Genomic DNA, 21579 nt, shown 5'->3' on the forward strand with positions numbered 1-21579 from the left:
GGTTTCTCTAAGTCTAGATATTTTCTGGTAAGAGTTTGAACAACAAGGAAGACGGTATAGAGTCTTATAATGCTTTCAATATGTCTTTTATGTGAGTTTTTCTGTACCGGTTCATACTTGAGTTTGCTTCAAACAACCTTGCTAGCCTAAACCTTGTATCGAGAGGGAGTACTTCTCATGCATCCAAAATCCTTGAGCCAAACACTATGCCACTTGTGTCCACCATACCTACCTACCACATGGTATTTCTCCGCCATTCCAAAGTAAATTGCTTGAGTGCTACCTTTAAAAATTCCATTCTTTATCTTTGCAATATATAGCTCATGGGACAAATAGCTTAAAAACTATCGTGGTATTGAATATGTACTTATGCGTCTTATCTCTTATAAGTTGCTTGTTGAGCGATAACCATGTTCTCGGGGACGCCATCAACTATTTCTTTGTTGAATATCATGTGAGTTGCTATGCATGTTCGTCTTGTCTGAAGTAAGGGTGATTTATCATGATCAAATGGTTTGAGTGTACATATTGTTAGAGAAGAACATTGGGCCGCTAACTAAAGCCATGATCCATGGTGGAAGTTTCAGTTTGGACAACAAACCTCAATCTCTTATGAGAATATTATCTGTTGTTGAATGCTTATGCATTAAAGAGGAGTCCACTATCCATTGTCTATGCTTGTCCCGGTATGGATGTCTAAGTTGAGAATAATCAAAAGCGAGAAATCCAATGCGAGCTTTCTCCTTAGACCTTTGTACAGGCGGCATAGAGGTACCCCTTTGCGACACTTGGTTGAAACATATGCTATACTATGATAATCCATGTGAATCCAAGCTAATTAGGACAAGGTGCGAGCACTATTGGTATACTATGCATGAGGCTTGCAACTTGTAGGATATAATATACATAACTCATATGCTTTATTACTACCGTTGACAAAATTGTTTCTTGTTTTCAAAATAAAAGCTCTAGCACAAATATAGCAATCCATGCTTCCCTCTGCGAAGGGCCTTTCTTCTACTTTCAATGTTGAGTCAGTTTACCCATTTCCTTCTATCTTAAGAAGCAAACACTTGTGTTAACTGTGCATTGATTCCTACATACTTGCATATTGCAATTGTTATATTACTTTATGTTGACAATATCCATGAGATATCCATGAGATATACATGTTATAGAAGTGAGCCTAGCTCATTCGGTTAGGGAAGTGGATGTACAACCCAGCCACCCAGGTTCAAGTCCCCGCGGGCGCAGAATTGGGTTCTTATTATTAAAAAAACACTGTAGGGGCTTCCCTTACCGTATTCCTTTCAAAAAAAAATCCATGAGATATACATGTTATAAGTTGAAAGCAACCGCTGAAACTTAATCTTCCTTTGTGTTGCTTCAATGCCTTTACTATGAAACTATTGCTTTATGAGTTAACTCTTATGCAAGACTTATTGATGCTTGTCTTGAAAGTACTATTTATGAAAAGTCTTTGCTATATGATTCAGTTGTTTACTCATTACATTTACAATTGTTTCAAATCACTGCATTCATTACATGTGCTTACAATAGTATTGATCAAGATTATGTTGGTAGCATTGTCACTAAGAAATTATCTTTGTTATCGTTTACCTACTCGGGACGAGTAGGAACTAAGCTTGGGGATGCTTGATACGTCTCAAACGTATCTATAATTTCTTATGTTCCATGCTACTTTTATGATGATACTCACATGTTTTATACACATTATATGTCATTATTATGCATTTTCCGGCACTAACCTATTAACGAGATGCCGAAGAGCCGATTCTGCTGTTTCTCGCTATTTTTGGTTTCGAAATCCTAGTAAGGAAATATTCTCGGAATTGGACGAAATCAACGCCCAGGGTCCTATTTTTCCACGAAGCTTCCAGAAGACCTAGGGGGAGACGAAGTGGGGCCACGGGGCGCCGCCACACTAGGGCGGCGCGGCCCAGGGGGGCCCGCGCGGCCCTGGCGTGTGGGGCCCCCGTGAGCCTCCCGACTCTGCCCTTCCGCCTACTTATAGCCTTCGTCGCGAAACCCCCAGTACCGAGAGCCACGATACGGAAAACCTTCCAGAGCCGCCGCCGCCGCCAATCCCATCTCGGGGGATTCGGGAGATCGCCTCCGGCACCCTGCCGGAGAGGGGAATCATCTCCCGGAGGACTCTACACCGCCATGGTCGCCTCCGGATTGATGTGTGAGTAGTTCACCCCTGGACTATGGGTCCATAGCAGTAGCTAGATGGTTGTCTTCTCCTCATTGTGCTATCATTGTCTGATCTTGTGAGCTGCCTAACATGATCAAGATCATCTATCTGTAAAGCTACATGTGCGTTTGTTGGGATTCGATGGATAATGAATACTATGCTATGTTGATTATCAATCTATCTATGTGTTGTTTATGATCTTGCATGCTCTCTGTTGCTAGTAGAGGCTCTGGCCAAGTCAATGCTTGTAACTCCAAGAGGGGGTACTTATGCTCGATAGTGGGTTCATGCCTCCATTAAATCTGGGGGAGTGACAACAACCTCTAAGGTTGTGGATGTCTCGTTGCCACTAGGGATAAAACATCAATTCTATATCTAAGGATGTATTTGTTGATTACATTACGCACCATACTTAATACAATTGTCTGTTGTTTGCAACTTAATACTGGAAGGGGTTCGGATGATAACCTGAAGGTGGACTTTTTAGGCATAGATGCATGCTGGATAGCGGTCTATGTACTTTGTCGTAATGCCCAATTAAATCTCACACTACTCATCATATCATGTATGTGCATTGTTATGCTCTCCTTATTTGTCAATTACCCAACTGTAATTTGTTTACCCAATATGCTATTTCTTATGGGAGAGACGCCTCTAGTGAACTGTGGACCCCGGTCCATTCTTTTACATCGAATACAATCTACTGCAATACTCGTTTTACTGTTCTTTGCAAACATCATCTTTTACACTATACATCTAATCCTTTGTTACAGCAAGCCGGTGAGATTGACAACCTCACTGTTACGTTGGGGCAAAGTAATTTGGTTGTGTTGTGCAGGTTCCACGTTGGCGCCGGAATCCCTGGTGTTGCGCCGCACTACACTCCGCCGCCATCAACCTTCAACGTGCTTCTTGGCTCCTACTGGTTCGATAACCTTGGTTTCTTTCCGAGGGAAAACTTGCTGCTGTGCGCATCACACCTTCCTCTTGGGGTTCCCAACGGACGTGTGTTTACACGCCATCAGAGGACCAACAACGTATGAAAGACCCCAAAAAACTGCATGAGTCAGATAAAGGACGTCATTACTCCAGCTACGCTCTTTCAAAAGCAGAGAAGGAAATATTTTTTGAATGTCTGAGCAATATCAAGGTCCCGTCTGGCTTCTCCTCCAATATAAAGGGAATAATAAATATGGAGAAGAAAACATTCCAGAACCTGAAGTCTCATGACTGCCACGTGATAATGAATCAGTTGCTTCCGATTGCATTGAGGGGGCTTCTACCGGAAAATGTTCGACTGCCCATTGTGAAGCTATGTGCATTCCTCAATGCAATAGAAGGTAATAAATCCAGAAATTCTACCGAGGTTGCAGAATGATGTGGCCCAATGTCTTGTTAGTTTCCAGCTGGTGCTCCCACCATCCTTCTTCAATATTATGACGCATCTCCTCGTTCACTTGGTCGAGGAGATTTCCATTCTCGGTCCTGTGTTTCTACACAATATGTTCCCCTTCGAGAGGTTCATGGGAGTCTTAAGGAAATATGTTCATAACCGTGCTAGGCCAGAAGGAAGCATCTCCAAGGGCTATGGAGCAGAGGAGGTCATTGAGTTCTGTGTTGAATTTATTCCTGACCTTAAGCCGATTGGTGTTCCTGAATCACGGCATGAGGGGAGACTAAGTGGAAAAGGCACGCTAGGAAGGAAATCAATGATATGTAGGGACGTGATTTCTTTCACCCAAGCACACTACACAGTAATACAAAGTTCCACCTTGGTGGCTCCATATATCAGTGTACACAAGAATTTTGTACGCTCCCAGAACCCGAGGCAGTCGAACGATTGGATTAGACGTGAACAAATGTGGACCTTCGGCGGTTGGCTGCAAAAACATCCCCTGAATAACAGCACTATTGAAGACCAGCTGTACTTGTTGGCCCAGACACCATCTTCAATTGTATTGACTTTCCAAGGGTACGAGATAAATGGGAATACATTTTACACGATATCCCAAGATAAAAAGAGCAACAACCAAAACAGTGGTGTCCACTTTGATGCAATTAACAACGAAGGCCTAAATGACACATATTATGGTTACATAGAGGAGATATGGGAACTTGACTATGGACCTTCGTTTAAGGTCCCTTTGTTTAGGTGCAAATGGGTCAAGAAAACATGAGGCGGGGTTCAGACAGACAAGTTGTATGGAATGACAATATGGATCTCAACAATCTTGGGTATAGAGACGAACCATTCGTCCTAGCCAAGGATGTGGCCCAGGTTTTCTATGTGAAGGATATGTCTAGCAAACAAAGAAAAAGGAAACATAAGGAAACGAATACATCAAACGATGAGCCAAAGCGCCACATAGTTCTTTCTGGAAAAAGAAACATCGTGGGAGTGGAGGACAAGACAAACATGTCAGAAGATTATAATAAGTTTGGTGAAATTCCACCCTTCACAGTGAACATTGACCCAAGCATCAAGTTAAATGATGAAGATGCTCCATGGTTACGGCCGAAGAAGGTTAAATGATGGAAGATGCTCCATCATCAAGTTAATTGAAGAATGTTCATGGCACAAATGAGTATCTCAACATGGCAATCAATTTCCCATTTATTTTTGTGTAATCATGTAACTCTATGCATGTAAGATATTAAAAGTGGAGATGGTCGGTTGGCTTTTTGTACCATATATATAGAGGAGATGTAGTCGTTCACGGGCTTGCGGGAAAAAAATTCCGAGGCGCAACTTCTGAAGATGCCATAGGGCGTGTGCACCAATGACATCTTCGAGAAGCTGCGTCACGGGAAATTTCCCAACCCTTTCCCCAACACTGTTAGAGAAGATGTAGTCGTTCACAGGCTTGCAGGAAAAAATTTCCGAGGCGCAGTTTCTGAAGATGCCGTAGGGCGTGTGCACCAACGGCATATTCGAGAAACTGCGCCACATGAGATTTTCCAACCCTTTCCCCAACATATTAGAGGAGATGTAGTCATTCACGGGTGATGGCGTGTAACACACACGTTCGTTGGGAACCCCAAGAGGAAGGTATGTTGCACACAGTAGCAAGTTTTCCCTCAGAAAGAAACCAAGGTTTATCGAACCAGTAGGAGCCAAGAAGCACGTTGAAGGTTGATGGCGGCGAGATGTAGTGCGATGCAACACCAGGGATTCCGGCGCCAACGTGGAACCTGCACAACACAACCAAAGTACTTTGCCCCAACGAAACAGTGAGGTTGTCAATCTCACCGGCTTGCTGTAACAAAGGGTTAGATGTATAGTGTGGATGATGATTGTTTGCAGAAAACAGTAGAACAAGTATTGCAGTAGATTGTATTCGATGTAAAAGAATGGACCGGGGTCCACAGTTCACTAGAGGTGTCTCTCCCATAAGAAATATAGCATATTGGGTAAACAAATTACAGTTGGGCAATTGACAAATAGAGAGGGCATGACAATGCACATACATGACATGATGAGTATTGTGAGATTCAATTGGGCATTACGACAAAGTACATAGACCGCTATCCGAGCATGCATCTATGCCTAAAAAGTCCACTTTCAGGTTATCATCCGAACCCCTTCCGGTATTAAGTTGCAAGCAACGAGACAATTGCATTAAGTATGGTGCGTAATGTAATCAATAACTATATCCTCGAACATAGCATCAATGTTTTATCCCTAGTGGCAACAGACACATCCACGACCTTAGAACTTTCTCATCCATTGTCCCAGATTTAATGGAGGCATGAACCCACTATCGAGCATAAATACTCCCTCTTGGAGTTACTAGCAATGACTTGGCCAGAGCCTCTACTAACAACGGAGAGCATGCAAGATCATAAACAACACATAATTGATAATCAACATAACATAGTATTCTCTATTCATCGGATCCCAACAAACGCACATGTAGCTTTACAGATAGATGATCTTGATCATGATAGGCAGCTCACAAGATCAGACAATGATAGCACAATGAGGAGAAGACAACCATCTAGCTACTGCTATGGACCCATAGTCCGAGGGGTGAACTACTCACACATCAATCCGGAGGCGACCATGGCGGTGTAGAGTCCTCCGGGAGATGATTCCCCTCTCCGGCAGGGTGCCGGAGGCGATCTCCTGAATCCCCCGAGATGGGATTGGCGGCGGCAGCGTCTCAGTATGTTTTCTCGTATCGTGGCTCTCGGTACTGGGGGTTTCTCGATGAAAGCTATTTGTAGGCGGAAGGGTAGGTCAAAGGGCGTCACGAGTGGCCCACACCACAGGCCGGCGCGGCCAGGGCCTGGGCCGTGCCGCCCTGGTGTGTCGCCACCTCGTGGCCCCACTTCCTTTCCCCCTCGGTCTTCTGGAAGCTTCGTGCAAAAATAGGACCACGGGCGTTGATTTCGTCCAATTCCGAGAATATTTCCTTACTAGGATTTCGAAACCAAAAACAGCAGAAAACAACAAGCGGCTCTTCGGCATCTCGTTAATAGGTTAGTGCCGGAAAATGCATAATAATGACATATAATGTGTATAAAACATGTGAGTATCATCATAAAAGTAGCATGGAACATAAGAAATTATAGATACATTTGCGACGTATCAAGCATCCCCAAGCTTAGTTCCTACTCGTCCCGAGTAGGTAAACGATAACAAAGATAATTTCTTAAGTGACAATGCTACCAACATAATCTTGATCATACTATTGTAAGCACATGTAATGAATGCAGCGATCAAAACAATGGTAATGACATGAGTAAACAAGCTGAATCATAAAGCAAAGACTTTTCATGAATAGTACTTAAAGACAAGCATCAATAAGTCTTGCATAAGAGTTAACTCATAAAGCAATAATTCGAAGTAAAGGTATTGAAGCAACACAAAGGAAGATGAAGTTTCAGCGGTTGCTTTCAACTTGTAACATGTATATCTCATGGATATTGTCAACATAGAGTAATATAACAAGTGCAATATGCAAGTATGTAGGAATCAATGCACAGTTCACACAAGTGTTTGCTTCTTGAGGTGGAGAGAAATAGGTGAACTGACTCAACATAAAAGTAAAAGAAAGGTCCTTCAAAGAGGAAAGCATCGATTGCTATATTTGTGCTAGAGCTTTGATTTTGAAAACAAGAAACAATTTTGTCAACGGTAGTAATAAAGCATATGAGTTATGTAAATTATATCCTACAAGTTGCAAGTCTCATGCATAGTATACCAATAGTGCCCGCACCTTGTCCTAATTAGCTTGGATTTACATGGATTATCATAGCATAGCACATGTTTCAACCAAGTGTCACAAAGGGGTACCTCTATGCCGCTCGTACAAAGGTCTAAGGAGAAAGCTCGCATTGGATTTCTCGCTTTTGGTTATTCGCAACTTAGACATCCATACCGGGACAACATAGACAACGAGATAATGGACTCCTCTTTAATGCATAAGCATTCAACAACAGATAATATTCTCATAAGAGAGTGAGGTTTGTTGTCCAAACTGAAACTTCCACCATGGATCATGGCTTTAGTTAGCGGCCCAATGTTCTTCTCTAACAATATGCATACTCAAACCATTTGATCATTGTCGTCGTGGTGAACAGACAGATGCCATAGGATGGCTTAGATTGGGGCCGAATGGACGCTAGAGGATTTGGGGGAGGGTTTGTGATCAGGTGTGATGAACTTCCGGATGGTTTCCTCAAGAACTTGGCCAGGGCCAGAGGTTGAAGAAGAAAGACACAAGGAAGAACTCGCTCTAGATCACCAATTTCATTGATTCTCACAAGTTACAGGTTTGTGCTTTGCTTCTTGCTACTTCTGTCGTGCGTCTCTACATGCGTGCCCGTAAGGAGGGCTGCCCCCTCTCCTTATATAGGGGAGAGGGTGGCTTACAGGGCAAGAAACCCTAATGGCATCTTTGACTAGACAAACTACTTTATAAAGCTACTTTACAAAGCTACTTTAATCATGGATGACGCCGGGGTCTTCTTTAATCAGGAACGCTGACGTCCTCCGGCTTCTTTCAGCGTCATCTCTCTCTTTGGCGCCAGGGCTTGATGTCTACGTTCCCCCTCCTTTCCTGTTGACAGTGTTGGGCCTCCAAGAGCAGAGGTTTGTAGAACAGCAGCAAGTTTTCCCTTAAGTGGATCACCCAAGGTTTATCGAACTCAGGGAGGAAGAGGTCAAAGATATCCCTCTCATGCAACCCCGCAACCACAAAGCAAGAAGTCTCTTGTGTCCCCAACACACCTAATAGGTGCACTAGTTCGGCGAAGAGATAGTGAAATACGGGTGGTATAAATAAGTATGAGCGAGTAGCAACGGTGCCGTGAAAATAGCTTGGCTGGCGTGCAGTTGATGGTGGTAGTATTGCAGCAGTAGTAACACGGTAAAACAGTAAACAAGCAGCGATAGCAGTATTTAGGAACAAGGCCTAGGGATTAGACTTTCACTAGTGGACACTCTCAACATTGATCACATAACAGAATAGATAAATGCATACTCTACACTTTTGTTGGATGATGAACGCATTGCGTAGGATTACACGAACCCTCAATGCCGGAGTTAACAAGCTCCACAATTTGTTCATATTTAAGTAACCTTATAGTGTAAGATAGATCAAAAGACTAAACCAAGTACTAACATAGCATGCACACTTGTCACCTTCATGCATATGTAGGAGGAATAGATCACATCAATATTATCATAGCAATAGTTAACTTCGCAATCTACAAGAGATCATGATCATAGCATAAACCAAGTACTAACACGGTGCACACACTTGTCACCTTTACACACGTGCGGGAGGAATAAAACTACTTTAATAACATTGCTAGAGTAGCACATAGATAAATTGTGATACAAACTCATATGAATCTCAATCATGTAAAGCAGCTCATGAGATTATTGTATTGAGGTACATGGGAGAGATGAACCACATAGCTACCGGTACAGCCCCGAGCCTCGATGGAGAACTACTCCCTCCTCATGGGAGCAGCAGCGATGATGAAGATGGCGGTGGAGATGGCAGCGGTGTCGATGGAGAAGCCTTCCGGGGGCACTTCCCCGCTCCGGCAGCGTGCCGGAACAGAGACTCCTGTCCCCCAGATCTTGGCCTCGCGATGGCAGCGGCTCTGGAAGGTTTCTGTGGTTTTCGTCGAACGCATCAGGGTTTTCGCGACGGAGGCTTTAAATAGGCGAAGAGGCGGCGCAGGAGGGTCGAAGGGGTGGCCAAACCATATGGCGGCGCGGCCAGGGCCTGGGCCGCGCCGGCCTATGGTCTGGGGGCCCAGTGCCCCCCCTCTGGTCCTTCTCGTGTGTTCTGGATGCTTCCGGTGAAAATGGAACCTGGGCATTGATTTCGTCCGATTCCGAGAATATTTCGTTACTAGGATTTCTGAAACCAAAAACAGCAGAAAACAGGAACTGGCACTTCGGCATCTTGTTAATAGGTTAGTTCTAGAAAATGCACGAATATGACATAAAGTGTGCATAAAACATGTAGATAACATCAATAATGTGGCATGGAACATAAGAAATTATCGATATGTCGGAGACGTATCAGGGCTCCGATTAAAGCCACTTTGCTTAGCTCATCCTTGTCTTCTTGCTCTGAAGGGAATCTTTGACCAATCCTGCCGACAGGCCCTTCTCTCCGGTATCTTCTTTACCGGGTTCCGGCATACCCCTTTGGGGATACCGGCTTAGCTTCACTTAGCCCAAACTCCTACCTTTGTTTCCGGTAAGAATATTAAACCGGTATCTCGATGGCTCAAACCATCCGGTTTGGCATGCCTTTGGCATACCGGGGGTTATCCCCCCAACATTAGTCCCCGAAGCTGGTATAGTCTGGCGGATTCTATCCTACAGACCATGCCAGGTTTTCATCTTTTTAGAATACCGGTTTAATCTCTCCGGCCTGAACTTGGATCCGGCACCTTTGCCCCTTTTTTGTCTTTCTCCCTTTGCAAGGCATCTTCCGGCATCTCTTTTCTCCGGTTACATTCGCATTTACTCTTTCCTCGGCGAAGTCGAGAATATTTTGGGTCCCGCGCCTGTCAGTGACATGCGCACTGTTAACTGTCGCGCCAGTGTCAGTTGTCACTTCGCTTCGACTCCCGCGCAGTCATTAAATGCACCACTGCGGATCCCACTAGCCACTTGGGATCCTGTGTGCGCCCCCGTGTGGCTTCCCATTTTCTCGCGTGTACCTCCTCGCCACGTGGCGGCCCGTGGTGCGAACCGTCGCGGGCCGCGAGGCGAACCGCCGCGGCCCAGCGGTTTTTGGCCCACGTCCTAACTCCTTTATAAGCACAACTGCCTCTTCTTCTTCCTCTTCTTCGCATTCCCCAACCTTCGCGCACAGTGCTCCTCGCCTCTGCGCCTTCGCCGCTCTCCGTCCGCCGTCGCTCGCTCGAGCTCCGTCGCCCGGCGAACTTACGCCGTGCTTCCGTCGGACCTCGTCGTGCGGGAATCTTCCGCAGCATCCTCTTCGAGCGCGCCGCACTCTTGCTTCTTCGTGAGCTCCTCCGCCTCGCCGTCGACGGTGCTCGTTGGCGACCGCAGGTCCTCTCCTTCGCCGGCGAAGGTCTTCCTCAGCGACTGCGCCGGTCAAGGTTGGTAGCAATCTTACTTTGCTCGCCATCCACTTGCTTTTCAGATCTTGGGTCTACGGTGTTCTTATTTCCTCTTTTTTCTTTGGTTTTTCTTCTTACTCGTAGATCTTCACGCGGGGTTCAAGTGTGGGATTTCTGTTTTTCTGCCTATCGATCCAATGTCTGACGAGGAATCTACCTCCGCATCTTCTTCTTCCCTTTCTGTTAAGCGTCGTAGACAATCTTCCGGCGAATCCACGGCTTCAGATCCGATGGACACCGATTCCGGCAACCAGCAGGAATCCGATAGCCACCAAGAGTCCGACGACCCTCTAGAATCCGGTAGCTTTAGCCAAGCTTCCAGTAGCTCTAGCCAATCATCCGGCGCGGAGCCTTCCCCAATCACTCGTGGGGCCTGGATGGGCTCCAATGTTACTGAATATGAGATCGACTGGTTATACCGGTCCCGCAGGATTCCGGAAGGAGTAGTCTGCCGGATTCCCGGTGACGAAATCGAACCGGATCCCGAGCCCGGTGAACATGTTGTTTTTCTTGCTCACTTTGAGCGTGGCTTCGGCCTTCCTGCCTCTCCCTTTTTCCGGGAGTTTCTAGATTTTTACAAACTCCAACCTCACCACCTTCCTGGCAATGCCATCTTCTATCTTTCTTGCTACGCCACCTTCATGGAGGCCTACATCGGCATTCGTCCCACTCGTGAGATGTTTGCCCGTTTCTTTTGTCTGCGGATCAACTCCGTCCAGGGCAAGGAAATCCCTAAGCCCAAGCCGCCTGTGGAGTGCGGATCTTGCATCGTTGGCTCCCGCCAGGGGAGTCCTTTCTTTAAGTTCATCGGCCTTGAGTCCTGCCGCGCCTGGCAAGGAACCTTTTTCTATGTGAAGAACAAGGACCGCGCCAACCTCATCGATCTTCCTCCATTCCAAGTGGGGCCTCCTAGCAGAGCCAATTGGAGCTATAACCCGAGGGCGGATCATGCCGAAACCAACCGGGTGATACGCTTCATGGCCTCTTTGAAGAAGGAGACCAACATTTGCTCGGATGATATCATCCGCACCTTTATTTCGCGTCGGGTGCTTCCTCTGAAGCGCCGTGCGCATAGGATGAGCGAGATGTACAGCCCTGGCGATCCCACCAAGATCACAGGCCGTCCCCTTAGCAAGAAGGACATTGTTCTTAAGGCTAAGCAGATTTGTCAAACTGCTATGCCATTTGACTGGGGATGGGGCCTCCTTCCTCTCAGCACTACTAACCCTCCGACCCAAGAAGTAAGAGGTTATGCAATTGGGGTTGTTTTTTGCCGGTAACCTCCTGCTCTTGTTAACCCTCTTTTTTCATGTTTCAGGCCAAGGACCGCTTCCCCCTTATCCAAGCAGAGCGACGCGGGATCTGCGTGAAGCGCGCCCTTGATTCCTTCGACCCAGATCCCTATATTTTCTGGAAAGATCTGAAGATGGGCAAGACTCCGGCTGCGCGCCTTGGCCGGTCTCCGCCGAAGCCAACCGGGTCCTCCGATGACCTGGCCATGCTCGAGGTATTTTCTTTTCCGGCTTCTTATACCTTTCCGTTATTGCCTTCTTGCGAATTTCTTCTTAGCTATTTTTAACTCACAGATCCATGAGCACGTGCCGCCCTTGGACGCCGAGGCCGGCTCCGAGTTTATGGACAAACTTGTGGCCCAGGGTCAAAAGAACAAACAACCGGCATCTGATGCCGGTTCCAGCCAGGCTCCTCCCTCCAAGCGCTTCCGGACAGAGCCCTTGGGGGAGAAGGAAGTGGGCATGCGTCGCTACAAACGAAAGCAGATGCCGACTGCCTCCGGGTAAATTTCTCATTTTCTTGCTTGCCTCTTTTTGCCAAGTTCTTTTTCCGGTTGCTTTTCTCCAACTATCTCTTTTTCTCAGCCCCGCGCTCAAGCTTGGCTCAAGGCCATCGGGCTCTGAAGGTTCCGCAAGGACTTCAACCCCTCCTCCTCGCTCAAGCCCGGCACTATCTGGTGCCGGCAACACCTCTGCCTCCCTTTCGGGGGGCACAACAAATTCGGGGCGTGTGGCCCCTTCATCATCAGATCACCGCACGGAGGAGGATCTTTCCTCTCTCCCAGAGAACCAAGACACCGGCGCCAGCAACATCGGCGCCGAAGAGAAAGAAGCTGCCGGGCGGGCGGAGCCTTCAGCTCCTCCCGTCCTTGAAAAGACTACAACTTCCGCGCCGGAATCTTCCGCGCCGGAAGGCTCCAACCTGGGTGATGCGCCTAGCGCTCCCCCTTCTCCACGAACCATTCTCATGCCACCTCCAGATGCTCCTCGCACCAAGCCCTCCAGGGCTGCTCCGACTGCGCCGCCGCCCAAGGCCTCCAAGCTCATTAAGGGGAAGGCGACGGCCTCCAGCGCCCCTTCCGGCGGTCAGCAGCCCCTGGTGCTGCATGTCGCCAAGGCCGCCAAGGACACTGCCACGAAGGCCACCGGCCTCCTTGGTCGTATTACTGAGTTTCGGCGCAGAGACCGGGACCTGGGGCATCTTCTGCCCTACGCCCAAAAGTGGAATGCCGCGGACATGACTCCGGCGACCCGCGGTTTGGGCAAGGACAGACTGCCGGCGCCCGACCCTGTTGGGGACCGGTCTTCCGAGGAGCACTTCATGCGGCTTCGCAGCGCCGTGAAGGAGCTCGACAGCGCGTGGTACGATTCCACAAACAATTTGATGGTACGTTTTACTGATTCTTTTCAACTTTTACCGGTTTCTCGCTTCCGGATTTGTTCTATCCTTTCTTTAGTTTCATTCCGGTTTCTCTCTTGTCTATCTTCCCAGTCCCCGAGTTTTGTGGTGAGAGCGCAGCTTTTAGCACAAAACTTTAACTTAAAAACTTGTTCTTAGCACAAGACTTAGCTTAAAACTCGCGAAGCCGGCACTGCCAGTCCCCGAGTTTCGGGTTAAGAACCCTGTTCTTAGCGCAAAACTTAGCTTAAAACTCGCGAAACTAGCACTGCCAGTCCCCGAGTTTCGGGTTAAGAACCTTGTTCTTAGCGCAAAACTTGACTAATTTCTCTTTTTTGAACAGCTCACGGCTGACGCTCGGAAGACCCTCTTTGAGGAGCTTCTATGGGAGCATCGGGAGCTCGCTGAGGCACATGACAAGTGCCAAGGTGAGTTTTTGTTCTACCGGTGATAACCCACAAGTATAGGGGATCGCGATAGTCTTCGAGGGTAGTATAACCCAAATTTATTGATTCGACACAAGGGGAGGTAAAGAATACTTATAAGCCTTAACAACTGAGTTGTCAATTCAGCTGCACCTAAAAGAGCACTAGCAACAGGGGTGATGTGAAAGTAGCAGTAATATGAGAGCAGTAGTAACAGTAACACAGCAGCAGTAATAGCAATATGAGAGCGATGGCACGAGAAGATAGTTGATACTACTTCCAATGACATGTAGAACAAGTATATTATGATGAGAGATGGACCGGGGTTCCCAGCGATCTACACTAGTGGTAACTCTCCAATAAGTGACAAGTGTTGGGTGAACAAATTACAGATTGGGCAATTGATAGGAATCAAAGCATTAAGATAGAACATCAGGCTTATTAATTATGTAGGCATGTTTTCCGTATATAGTCGTACGTGCTCGCAATGAGAAACTTGCACAACATCTTTTGTCCTACCAGCCGGTGGCAGCCGGGCCTCAAGGGAAACTACTGGATATTAAGGTACTCCTTTTAATAGAGCACCGGAGCAAAGCATTAACACACCGTGAAAACATGTGATCCTCACATCACTACCATCCCCTCCGGTTGTCCCGATTTCTGTCACTTCGGGGCCATTGGTTCCGGACAGTGACATGTGCATACAACTTGTAGATACAATCTAAGCAATAAGTATAGAGCTCAAATCTAAGATCATGCCACTCGGGCCCTAGTGACAAGCATTAAGAATGACAAGATTGCAGCAACAATAACTTCACAAACTTTATAGATAGACTAATCATAATGTATCATCCATCGGATCCCAACAAACACAACACCGATTACATCAGATGAATCTCAATCATGTAAGGCAGCTCATGAGACCATTGTATTGAAGTACATGGGGGAGAGTATACCGACATAGCTACTCGCTAGAACCCGTAGTCCATGGGGGAACTACTCACGGAGCATGGCGGAGGCGATGGCGTTGATGGAGATGGCTTCCGGGGCGCTTCCCCGTTCCGGCAGGTGCCGGAACAGAGTTCTGTCCCCCGAATTGGAGTTTCGCGATGGCGGCGGCGCCCCTGGAGTCTTTCTGGAGTTTCGTCAATTGGTACGGTGTTTTTAGGTCGAAAGGGGTTTTATAGGCGAAGAGGCGGCGCAGGGGGGCACCTGGGGGCTCCACACCATAGGGTGGCGCGGGCCCAGGCCAGGCCGCGCCGCCCTATGGTCTGGTGGCCCTCTAGCCCCTCTCCGACTCTTCTTCGGTGTTCGGAGCCTTCCGGGAAAAATAGGAGGTTTGGCGTTGATTTCGTCCAATTCCGAGAATATTGCCCGAACAGCCTTTACGGAACCAAAAACAGCAGAAAACGAGGAACCGGCACTGTGGCATCTTGTTAATAGGTTAGTTCCGGAAAACACATGAAATCATCATAAAGTGCAAGCAAAACATGTAAGTATTGTCATAAAACAAGCATGGAACAACAGAAATTATGGATACGTCGGGGACGTATCAGCATCCCCAAGCTTAGTTCTTGCTCGTCCCGAGCAGGTAAACGATAAAAAGAATAATTTCTGTAGTGACATGCTACTTACATAACCTTGATCATACTATTACAAAGCATATGAAATGAATGAAGTGACTCAAGGCAATAATCTATAGTTGCTAACAAGTAGATAACATATAGCAAAACTTTTCATGGAGAGTACTTTCAAGACAAGCATCAAAAGATTGCACAAGAGTTAACTCATAAAGCAATAGATTCAAAGTAAAGGCATCGAAGCAACACAAAGGAAGATATAAGTTTCAGCGGTTGCTTTCAACTTTCAACATGCACATCTCATGGATAATTGTCAACACAAAGTAATATGATGAATGCAAATATGCAAGTATGTAAGAATCAATGCACAGTTAACACAAGTGTTTGCTTCTTGAGGTGGAGAGAAATAGGTGAACTGACTCAACATTAAAAGTAAAAGAATGGTCCTTCAAAGAGGAAAGCATCGATTGCTATATTTGTGCTAGAGCTTTGGTTTTGAAAACATATAGAGAGCATAAAAGTAGAGTTTTGAGAGGTGTTTGTTGTTGTCAACGAATGGTAATGGGTACACTAACTACCTCGCCAACCGGACTTTCAAGAGCGGCTCCCATGAATTATTGCATATTTATTTTTGGGTGGCACTCCTTCCAACCTTTCTTTCACAAACCATGGCTAACCGAATCCTCGGGTGCCCGCCAACAATCTCATACCATGAAGGAGTGCCTTTTTATTTTAGTTTTATTATGATGATGACACTCCTCCAACCTTTCTTACACAAACCATGGCTAACCGAATCCTCGGGTGCCTGCCAACAATCACATACCATGGAGGAGTGTCTAATTAGTTTAATTAATTTGGGACTGGGAATCCCATTGCCAGCTCTTTTTGCAAAATTATTGGATAAGCGGATGTGCCACTAGTCCATATGAGAGTCCGTCAAAAGTAAATGACAAGGTTGAAAGCTAAACACCACATACTTCCTCATGAGCTATAAAACATTGACACAAATCAGAGGTGATAAATTTTGAATTGTTTAAAGGTAGCACTCAAGCAATTTACTTTGGAATGGCAGGAAATACCACATAGTAGGTAGGTGTGGTGGACACAATTGGCATAGTGGTTGGCTCAAGGATTTTGGATGCATGAGAAGTATTCCCTCTCGATACAAGGCTTAGGCTAGCAAGGTTGTTTGAAGCAAACACAAGTATGAACCGGTACAGCAAAACTTACATAAGAACATATCGCAAGCATTATAATACTCTACACTGTCTTCCTTGTTGCTCAAACACTTTTACCATAAAATATCTAGACCTTAAGAGAGATCAATTATGCAAACCAATTTTAACAAGCTTTACGGTAGTTCTCCACTAATAGGTTTAAACTACATGCAAAAACTTATGCTCTAGTTGAGAGCTCAAAACAATTGCCAAGTATCAAATTATCCAAGACATATGAGGCATTTTCCTTTTCCAACCAAATAAAGATAAGTATTGTAGCTTCCAACTTTTATCATTGAACATTAAAAGTAAAACGAAGAACAAGTGTTCATATGAAAAAGCGGAGCGTGTATCTCTCCCAAACAAGGATTGCTAGGATCCGAATTTATTCAAACATAAACAAAACAAAAAAAAATAAACACACAGACGCTCCAAGTAAAGCACATATGATGTGACTGAATAAAAATATAGTTTCAGGGGAGGAACCTGATAAGTTGATGAAGAAGGGGATGCCTTGGGCATCCCCAAGCTTAGACGCTTGAGTCTTCTTGAAATATGCAGGGATGAACCACCGGGGCATCCCCAAGCTTAGAGCTTTCACTCTCCTTGATCATGGTATATCATCCTCCTCTCTTGACCCTTGAAAACTTCCTCCACACCAAACTCGAAACAACTCATTAGAGGGTTAGTGCACAATAAAAATTAACATATTCAGAGGTGACACAATCATTCTTAACACTTCTGGATATTGCATAATGCTACTGGACATTAGTGGATCAAAGAAATTCATCCAACATAGCAAAAGAGGCAATGCGAAATAAAAGGCAGAATCTGTCAAAACAGAACAGTTCGTATTGACGAATTTTAAAATGGCACCAGACTTGCTCAAATGAAAATGCTCAAATTGAATGAAAGTTGCGTACATATCTGAGGATCATGCACGTAAATTGGCTTAATTTTCTGAGCTACCTACAGGGAGGTGGACCCAGATTCGTGACAGCAAAGAAATCTGGAACTGTGCAGTAATCCAAATCTAGTACTTACTTTTCTATCAACGGCTTTACTTGGCACAACAAAACACAAAACTAAGATAAGGAGAGGTTGCTACAGTAGTAAACAACTTCCAAGACACAAATATAAAATAAAGTACTGTAGCAAAATAACACATGGGTTATCTCCCAAGAAGTTTCTTTCTTTATAGCCATTAAGATGGGCTCAGCAGTTTTGATGATGCACTCGCAAGAAATAGTATTTGAAGCAAAAGAGAGCATCAAGAGGCAAATTCAAAACACATTTAAGCCTAACATGCTTCCTATGCAAAGGAATCTTGTAAATAAACAAGTTCATGAAAAGCAAAGTAACAAGCATAGGAAGATAGAACAAGTGTAACTTCAACAATTTCAGCATATAGAGAGGTGTATTAGTACCATGAAAATTTCTATTACCATATTTTCCTCTCTCATAATAATTTTCAGTAGCTTCATGAACAAACTCAACAATATAACTATCACATGCAGCATGCTTCTCATGATTTCCAAACATATAATTTTTATCAAGTTCAAGAATAGTGGAATTAAAACTTTCAAACTTACTTTTATTAATAATATAACAAGGTAGTTGATCAATCTCAAGAGATATGGGACACATAGATAAAGTCAATAACTCTCCAATCCCATTTTCATTAGTAGCACAATTAATATTATCAAGTAACATAGGACCATCATCTAGAGCTTTATCATAAACATTTGCCAAGCAAAATTCTTTAGTACCATGCATTTCGACATCGTGCACAAACAAAGCATTATCATAAGATTTATCAAAATAGCATGGATTATCATAAATAACAGTAGCATAATCATTCTCACAAGTATTACTCATAGGGAATATTTCAAGAGAATCCACAGGAACATAACATTCAACCTCTTTCGGTAAGCATGGAGGACAATCAAATAATGTAAGAGATAAAGAGTTACTCTCATTAGAAGGTTGGCATGGGTAGCTAATCCATTCTTCCTCCTTTTGTTCGTTGCTCTCCTCTTCTTTTTCATCCAATGAGCTTTCAGGTTCATCAATTTCCTCCTCTTTTTCATCCAATGAGCTTTCAGGTTCATCAATTTCTTCTTCCACCGGTTCCTGCAAATTGTGAGTGCATTCTTGTGCATTAATGAGTCTCTCTTTATAATCAATGATATAAGGATTATTACCGAAGCATTCTATGCAACAATTAAGGATAGAAGAGACATAATCTTTAAGGTCCTTACAAACAACACAAGTTTCATAATTCTCAACCATGAAGGATTCGATCTCGCAGGCTCCCATAAACACGACAAATTGTTCTACCTCTTCGAACCCATAATGAATATAGCAATTCCGATTATAGTTCTTAATTAAAAATTCCTCACTAAAGCCACATTGAAATTTAAGATGTTTAATATCCTGTTGAGAGCAACAGTTTATATCATGGCGTTTAAGCAAGATTTTAGCAATTGTATTCACTTTTTCTATCATAGCACTCATTATTTCACCAGCTCTTGATTTCCTATAATTATTATAACATTCTATAAGCTCCAAGTAGGTTGTAGGTTCTCCCATAACAGCAGTTTTTAATTTTTTGGTTTTTCAAATTTTTATGGATTTTTGGGTATATGAGACAAATAAAACAAGACAAAAATAAACTAAGCAAAAGTAAACTACGCGAACTAATACTAGACAGAAATAAACTAAGCACAAATAAACTAGACAAAAGTAAACTAAGCAAAACAAAATAAAATAAAACAGAGAGAGAGGTAAAGTGTACTCCCCAGTGAACTTATGAGTAGAGCTATGCCTCCCCGGCAACGGCGCCTTAAAACAGTCTTGATAACCCACAAGTATAGGGGATCGCGATAGTCTTCGAGGGTAGTATAACCCAAATTTATTGATTCGACACAAGGGGAGGTAAAGAATACTTATAAGCCTTAACAACTCGAGTTGTCAATTCAGCCGCACTCGAAAGAGCACTAGCAACAGGGGTGATGTGAAAGTAGCAAGTAATATGAGAGCAAAGAGTAACAATGAATACAGACAGCAAGAATAGCAATATGAGAGCGATGGCACGAGAAGATAGTTGATACTACTTCCAATGACATGTAGAACAAGTATATTATGATGAGAGATGGACCGGGGTTCCCAGCGATCTACACTAGTGGTAACTCTCCAATAAGTGACAAGTGTTGGGTGAACAAATTACAGTTTGGGCAATTGATAGGAATCAAAGCATTAAGATAGAACATCAGTGCTTATTAATTATGTAGGCATGTTTTCCGTATATAGTCGTACGTGCTCGCAATGAGAAACTTGCACAACATCTTTTGTCCTACCAGCCGGTGGCAAGCCGGGCCTCAAGGGAAACTACCGGATATTAAGGTACTCCTTTTAATAGAGCACCGGAGCAAAGCATTAACACACCGTGAAAACATGTGATCCTCACATCACTACCATCCCTCCGGTTGTCCCGATTTCGTCACTTCGGGGCCATTGGTTCCGGACAATGACATGTGCATACAACTTGTAGATACAATCTAAGCAATAAGTATAGAGCTCAAATCTAAGATCATGCCACTCGGGCCCTAGTGACAAGCATTAAGAATGACAAGATTGCAGCAACAATAACTTCACAAACTTTATAGATAGTGTCGTGGTATCGTCACGGCATATGCCATAGGGTGGCTAATCGAAGTGGTTCCTGAGGGATCTCACGGCGGTATCCGGATGCGGGTATGGGCACGAGCGACACGGCGACGTACCCAGGTTCGAGGCCCTCCGATGGAGGTAAAACCTCTACTCCTGCTATGAGTGTATATGATGATCACACAATACAATGGTGCTCTTAGAGCTGTGTCCGGCTGCTCCTGAGAGGCTAAGGAAGACTATGGTCTCTCTCCCCGGGCAGCTCTGTAGGTGGGTGAAAGCAATAAATGATCGATCCCCTGCACGAGAGGGGGTAGTGCGGCTTATATAGGCACCGGCACTTTACATATAAGACCCTATAGTTTACTGGCCGGCTTGGCCGGCTCCGGCTTCCGCTCCTTCCCGAGGCGGTGACGTCGGGAGTGGTTGAGGCATCGTGGCCTGTCCCATCCGGCTGCCACGGTCAGCGGTATGGAGGGGGTGTCCCTGTCGCCGTCAGCCACTGTAGCCAGTACGGATCGTCGTAAGCCCTGACGGCCTGTCCGGCGCGTGGCACTATTGCTCCACAGTGCCCCGCGCTTTACGGAAGATGGAGTCAGCGTGGACTTTGGGAACCCGGATCACCTACCCGGTTCCTTCCCGATGCAAGACTCGCCAGCCTCGAGTCGGCCTGAGGTACAAACCCCAGTCGGATATGGCTTGTAGAAGCCGGCCCAACTACAGCATTGGTGGCCGTAGCCAGGCCGACTAGGACCTAGAGCCAGCCGGCTTCCGGACCAGCCGGCCACGGCGCCGGCCGGCTGCTCCTCAGCCGGCCTTTGCCGCGAGCCGGCCAGTGGCCAGCCGGCTGCTCCGCGTCCATTGCCCTATCCGGGGTCTTCCCCCCGACATTAGCCCCCGAAGTTGGCAAGGTCCTGCGTTTAGAAGGACCTAGGCAGATTTTCCTGGCTTCTCGAATATATTAGACGGCACTTGGAGGGGCCGACTGAGAATTTCCGTTCAGCCGGCTGCGCCCTCACCCGGCTCGTTCCTGCCGGCTGCTTCTAGCCGGCCGCTTTTTATACTTGTACAGTTTTTGCTTTCTCGCAAGATCTGATGGCGCCTCCGCCTTGCTGATGAATTTTGGCTCGAGTGGAACTTCTTGTCCGGCTCCGGCT

Source organism: Lolium rigidum, unplaced genomic scaffold (assembly GCF_022539505.1).
Source record: "Lolium rigidum isolate FL_2022 unplaced genomic scaffold, APGP_CSIRO_Lrig_0.1 contig_18199_1, whole genome shotgun sequence".
Lineage (NCBI taxonomy): Eukaryota > Viridiplantae > Streptophyta > Magnoliopsida > Poales > Poaceae > Lolium > Lolium rigidum.